Source organism: Oryzias melastigma, linkage group LG3 (genome assembly GCF_002922805.2).
Source record: "Oryzias melastigma strain HK-1 linkage group LG3, ASM292280v2, whole genome shotgun sequence".
Taxonomy (NCBI): domain Eukaryota; kingdom Metazoa; phylum Chordata; class Actinopteri; order Beloniformes; family Adrianichthyidae; genus Oryzias; species Oryzias melastigma.
In genome coordinates, this window is record NC_050514.1 from 27185587 (window position 1) to 27192682 (window position 7096).

Below are 7096 nucleotides of genomic sequence, written 5' to 3' on the forward strand. Positions count from 1 at the left end.
ATGAATAGTTAGCACTCAGTTAAGTCACATTAAAGCCTACTCAAACTAAGTCGGTCGTCCTGACTCATCAATATTTCATTGCTCACTGTTTTTCTGCTACGCTAATGTTAGCTTGAGCTTGTAAGGGGCTGTAAGCTAGCTGGAGAGGGTGTAAACAAAGGATTGCTGTGAAATTAGCGAAATGCTAACTTCAACTCAGGCAGATTTCTAATAAGCTACTACTACTCTGAAGAAAATAAATCTTAAAAAGCTTTTAATTTAGGCAAAAAAACTGCATAATTATAATTAATAGACTACTGCAAACAATTTTACTATAGAACAAAAAAATAAAATTGTTGTGGGGCGTTAAGGTTTCAATTGAGACATTGGCGTTTTCATTTTCATCATCAGTAAAGTTTTTAACAAATATCCTGTAACCTCTTTGTTTAATCTATAAATGTTTTCTTTAATTACTGATCTACCTAAATGAAACCCCTAACTAAATTTAACCTCATGATTCAGCTGAAAGCATAACAACATTAAAATGTCATATTTATTTCAACACAGTATGAGTCAGTTCTTGCCTGAGCTTATTCACGGTAACACTTAAATGTAATTTTTGGCACAGAGGTGACGAAAATGCTTATTGTCAATATTTTAAATAATTTTATTTAAAAAAAATGTAAACCTCACCTATTTTCTACTTTCACCCAGCACCATAAAAGCTGTCGTTTGGTTTGTTCGATCTCAATGATGTTTGCTTAGTTCATGTCTATTTTCGGGTTTTCTGTGACTCACAGGCTCACCTGATTTCATTTAATAATTATTTGCAGCTGTCTTCATATAGATCAATCATTATTAATACATTTAAGTTTCCTGTTTTCAGTTCATTTTTGTCAGATTGTCTGCTGTTTGTCACCAGAGTTAATTTCCCTCTATTGCATGGTTTTTTTAAACTAAAGTTTATTTTTTTTAGTTTTAAATTCCCACCACAAGCCTTTTCTCCTGCATTTTTTGGGTCCTATAGATTCCTGGAAGATTAAAAAAAATGATGCAGACCTTTAGTACATATTGCACATTTGTTTAAAGTACACATCAGCTTTTATGGCTTGGCAGAAATGTAACACTGTTTTCAGTTTGGATTGCCAGTCGAGCATGAATGTCAATAAAACATCTGCTGACATTGTATTTGTGTTGATTTTCTTTCTCTGAGAGTGAATAGACAAAAACAACGTTTTACTGCAGTATAAATGTTTTCCTGCTACATAGTTGTTAAAATATGTTCAGTTGATGTAATAAATATATTTGAAAGGTTTGTTAAACCCTAAGCTTTGTATATTCTTAAAGGTAGTAGACATCTGAATCATCTATAAAAAAAAATTATTGATTTAACAGACATTTTCACTTACTGTAAAGTAATTAAAGTGTTTACTTAAATAATTTTTTTATCCATTTTAAAAATGTTCCCAGGGTTCTTTTAATTATGCTTATGTTCTTAGCCAAAATAAAAAAAAGCTTTTGTCGTTTTCTAGGACAGTTTCTGCAGAGTGGCAGTACTTCATTAGAAATGTGGTTCTTGAGTTGTACCCCACCCAGACTTCCCATCATCCCACTGTTTACACTCTATCCTGCTAGTTTAGTCTTCACACCCCTAACCTAACATTACAATATAAATGGCAAGCTTTGGTCCCAGCTCTTTGTGGGTCATTCATTAGGTCCCCCACGTGGTTTGGGATTTTTGCTCTCCGTTCTTGTGATTATTTTGAACTCACGGGGTGAAATCTTGTGGGGTACATCAGATGGAGGGAGTTTATCAGTGGTCTTGTATGTCTTCCATTTCCTAATAATTGCTCCCACAGTTGATTTCTTCACACCAAGCTGTTTATTACTATTGCAGATTCAGTCTTCCCAACCTGATGCAGGTCAATAATTTTGCTTCTGGTGTCCTTTGACAGCTCTTTGGTTTCGGCCATAGTGGAGTTTGGAGTGTGACTGTTTGAGGTTGTGGACAGGTGTCTTTTATATAGATAACGAGTTCAAACAGGTCCCATTAATACCGGTAACGAGTGGAGGACAGAGGATCCTTTTACAGACGTCTGGGAGAGACAGAAATCTTACTTGTTTGTAGGTGAACAAATACTCATTTTCCCCATAATTTACAACTAAATTATTTAAAAATCCGACAATGTGATTTTTCTGGATTTTTTTCTCATTTTATCTCTTATAGTTGATAAAAAATTAATAACATTTTCAGACCTCTTATATTTTGAAGTGGGATAAGTTACACAATTAGTAGATAAAAAAAATACTTTTTTTCCCCGATTCTGTTTTCCATTATGAGAAAAATGCAAGTTGTTGCTAAGAACACCAAAACCTGGATTTTCATCTGAGTGGGTTTTTAATAATTAGTCAACAATTTCATGCTTTGCAAATAAAAAAAAGCTTTCATTGTTATCTGACTTTGCAAAAGGATCATTGGGATTAATGAGGACATTTTAGTTGCACTGTGTTTCCCATTTGTTTACATTCTCATTTATTCATTTAAGCAGAAGTTTTTTGTTTCTTTTCCCAAAGCTACTTGGAAGAGAGACTTTGAATGGTGACATTGAGGAATAAAAAGTCCCCACATAACGCCACAGAAACCGTCTTTGTTGCCGTCTGTGATTATGAATGTCAACAGCCAGTGGGTTTGTCATACTTTCTGTAACCATAAAAGTAATCTATTTTATTAGGAACTAAAACACATTTTTATGTGCGAGCACTATTTTTGCCTTTAATAAAGTGTTTTTTCAATGCCAGTAAGAAATATGTTTAAAAAAAAAAAAGCCCTGATATACAATATAAATAATCAAATGTAATTGAATGTGTAAAGTATGAGTGTATTATTAAAATTTATTGAAAACATTTTGGAAACATAAATCTCCTCAACTCGAAATGTTTTATTTTGATGAAACTGTTTTTAAAAGAAACACATGTGACCGCATTGTGATTGCTCAGGAAATGGTTTCCAATAACACAGTTATTATAATAAAAGTAGACTGTTTTCTCAGAGGCCTTGTGAGCCTTTACCTTTGCTCTCCCCATTTGTTGAAGTACTTTTTTTTAATAACATGAAGTATTATGGCATTTAAAGTATTTTCATGACAGGGAACAAAAGAGGTCTTACAAATAGAAACGTTGACAATTCAGGTTTGGGCTGAATCAAACAGTAATTTGCATTGTGTTTCACAAATAAACGGTGGAAAAGAGAGATTTTAAATGCTATCTTATACATGAATACTTTGTAATATAATCTCATGAGGATGGAATATGACAAAATGTGAAAAAACAACTCTTGGCACTATAAAAGAACTATGTTTTCTTAGTTTTTCTTCAGAATTCATTGTTGGTTGCCAGCTTTTTGTGTCTCCATGAATCTTTTAAGAATCTGGCCACAGAAGTTAGCATTACAGTTCCCAGTTTATTGATAAAACCACAGAATACTGACAGTATTGATTTAGCTATGCCTGTCTTCCCTCCAAAAGGCAAAAAATCCATTGCTGCTCTGTGTGCTGGAGTGATGTGGTCAGTTTTGAACTGGAAAGTTCATTCTTTTTATCGTGACTATCATAACTTTTTGTAATTGGCTTTACTGGTTACAAATCTGTTGCCAAAAAGGTTATGTTCCATGTTTCTGTCAGTTATTCAACAAAGCTTCTGGGTATCAAAGCTACTGTTTTGCGAAGGGTTAATTTAAATCCTGTTTTTAACTCTAAGTCTGATTGGACTACACTGTCTTCCAAAAAAAATGGCTAAGTAAATGGGACTAAAATACTCTGAAAATTGTTGGAGCTGTCACTGAAATGGCCTCACCCTTGTGTCTGTGCAAGTCCTGTGACAAAAGTTTGGTTCAAACTTGCTGTTGGTTGTTATCTAGTAATTGGCTTTGTTTTTCTAAGAAAGAGATTGAATATTTGTTTACTTTTTTAAAACCATATATGAGATGAGAAGATTTTATAACCTTTTATTCTTCTGTCAAGAAGTTACTCAAATTTTTTGCATTTTTTATGTCACTTGCACTGTTTTTCCTTCACAAAATAAAATATTAAAATAATAAATATAATCAAAATAGGTGTTGATTGTTACAAAAACAACTTAAAGTTGCAGGCGGCTAAGAAGAATACGTAAATGCTGGCTTAGTGCTATATTGGTGCTTTCTAATGTTGTCATCACTTTCTACCAATCAACGGATGCAACTCCGCTCCTACCCCCCCGTTCCATTTTCTATGGACCTACAACGGATTAGGGGCCCTCAAGAGGTATGGGTTCAAACGGTTTAATGGGTCCATTTTACAATGGAAACACTCAAAGTACCAGACCGTACCGGACCGTCTAGTGGAAACAAGGTTTTTGTGCCCCATAGTACCAATTGAGAATTGTTATAATGCCACAGTCTACCTAGTATTGCTGCTGACCATGTCCATCCCTTTATGACCACAGAGTACCATCTTCTGGCAGCTATTTCCAGCAGGATAAAGCACCATGCCATAAAGTTGGAATCATCTCAGACTCCACAGTCACCAGATCTCAAGCCAATAGATCACCTTTGGTGGAACCGGAGATGGGCATCATGGATGTTCAGCCAACAAATCTGCAGCAACTGTGTGATGCCATCATGTCAATATGGACCAAACTCTCTGAGGAATGTTTCCAGTGCCTTGTTGAATCCATGCCACCAATGATTAAGGCAATTGAGGCAAAATGGTGTCCAAACCGGTACTAGCAAGGTGTACCAAATGATAAAGTGACCAGTGAATGTATTTGTGATTCTGGGCTATTTTTCTATCAAAAGTAACAAGGGAGTTTATCAAAGTGCAGGTGACCAAAACAATTTGGTTCATTGTTGAGAGATTTATCAGCTTTAACAGGATCTGTCACACTCTCCATGTCTGGCTTGATAAACTTTCAGAGGGTCCTAAACTTGCTCTGAATACCAAGAGTTAAGAAATCACAATATTGTGTCACTTGTTCAGTCTGTTGGAAGAAAGTTGCCTTCAATCAGGATCTGGTAAACTTCTAATCCTCAAACTGACACCAGATTCAGCAGTTTCTGTTGATCAGCTGTGTGTCAGTAAGACAACAACAAGCATAGGTGTTGCTAGCGGTTTAGCTGTATTCACAACACAGCAATAAAACATGTCAAAATTTTCCACTGTAAATTGATCTGATATGGGTCGTGGTGGTTCTAACTTGAATGGTCCCCCCAAGGCAAACCCTCCCACACGGCCCCTCTAGACAAGTGTCATTTGGAGAACATCATAAACTATTGTATGCAAAGGATGTTAATGTGTGTCATGTTGGCATTCCGAGTGAATCCAGGTGGAAAGTAAGAATATTTTTTTTCTTTTTCTGTCTTTTTTCACAGCAGCTATTTGTTCACAGTAAAAATGATGGAAAGTTAATAACAAATATACCTTCTCTTGTGTGGACAAACAGTTCACAAAAGGTAAGGAACTACTTGTAAATACATAATGCAATTAAACTACTACTTATTTTCTAAATATATGACTAGTAATACCCCAAAACGCTGCAGATTACTTTAAATTAGAACTCTAAACAATTTATTTAAACTGGAAAGCTGTTAAAACTGTGATTACATCTAACAAAACCTTCACAAGGAAACAAATTCCTGCAACGTAGGTAAAACTGTTCCTGCTACACATGAATGCTGGCAGTGTAAAAACAAATGTTTATATAAGAAAACTATCTACACTTCCGCCTTTCAAACAAACCGGTGTTAAAGAATTGCTTTTTTGTGCCAATGCCCCTGTCAGTTTATACAATCAGAGTATGTGTGTGTTGGTAAAAAAGGTTTTTTTTACAACAAATCCAGATACAGGGGGCCAGCAGTCTGCAAAAAAAGGGTTTGTTTAATCTCCATACTCACTTTTTCTGTTTACATAACCTCTGTAGAAAAGCTGCAGTGGAAAAATCAGCCAGAGGACAAACAAATACTGACAAAAATAAAAAAAATATATAGCAATTTTCCTGGTCAGACTATTTTACTTGTTTTTTTATGCTGAAATACCACCAAAAGATGTTGAAGAAAAGAAAAACACCTGCAGACTTTATTCAACTTTACATATAAAGTAAAATTTTGATAATCTTTTGATTTATTGTAAAAGTGATCCCAGTGGTCCTTTAATTATGATGAAAACGTGTCAATTTCTAGGACATACTTTCTGCAGAGCAGTAGGAGTTCATCAGAAACTCTCCTCCAAGTTGAGGGTGCGGAAGTAAGCCTCAGCTAATATCCCATCATCTCTTTGTTTACGTTCTTTCCTGCAAGCTCACAACCTCAACCTAACAGTACAGATGCAACACAAATGGCGAGCAATTTGGAGATACAGATGTACAGATATACGATGTACAGTTTTGAGCCAGAGACCAGCTCAGACAAGGAAAATGCATCGATTTGTCTGCAAGTGGATGCATGAGAATGGGGCGGAGCAGAGAGCTTGTGGTTTGCAGCAGTAGCTTCTATGTCACACTCAGGGGTAAACATACAATTCAGCAAAAGTAGGTGACTGCCTTTTGGGAGAGGCCCCCAGCTGCAGGTAAAATGGCGGATGTCATGGCAGATGGATCCCTCATGGTGGACTGAGTGCCAGAAGCAGAAGTTGGTTTTAATTCGAAGTGCAAATAATGACCTGGACGGGAGATGACGGAGGGAACGAAGGTATGTTGAAGAGTGTGTTGATAATTCTCTAGTCATATAGAATAAAATCACCAGTAAAGTACAATAAAAGTAAATACAACTTCTGTTTTGGATCTCATAACAACTTCCGTTGGACATCCGTTGGCTCGACCAGATCTATCCGCCATGTTTTCTGCAGCTAGGTATTCTTGATTTTTTGGGGTGCAGAGCTGAAAAAAAAAAAAAAAAAAAAAATCTGAATGTTTCTAAAACAATTTTCATGGCTATCATGTCATAATAAAAGAAAAAAAATCACAGAGAAGGCATAAAACCACTCATGTAAAAGTGTTGCCTCCAACCTCACAAATCTGTAGCAATGGAATATTCCGCTAAGAGCAAGTTAGCTAGCAGAGAGACTCTTGTAAGAGTTTTGAAAAAAAA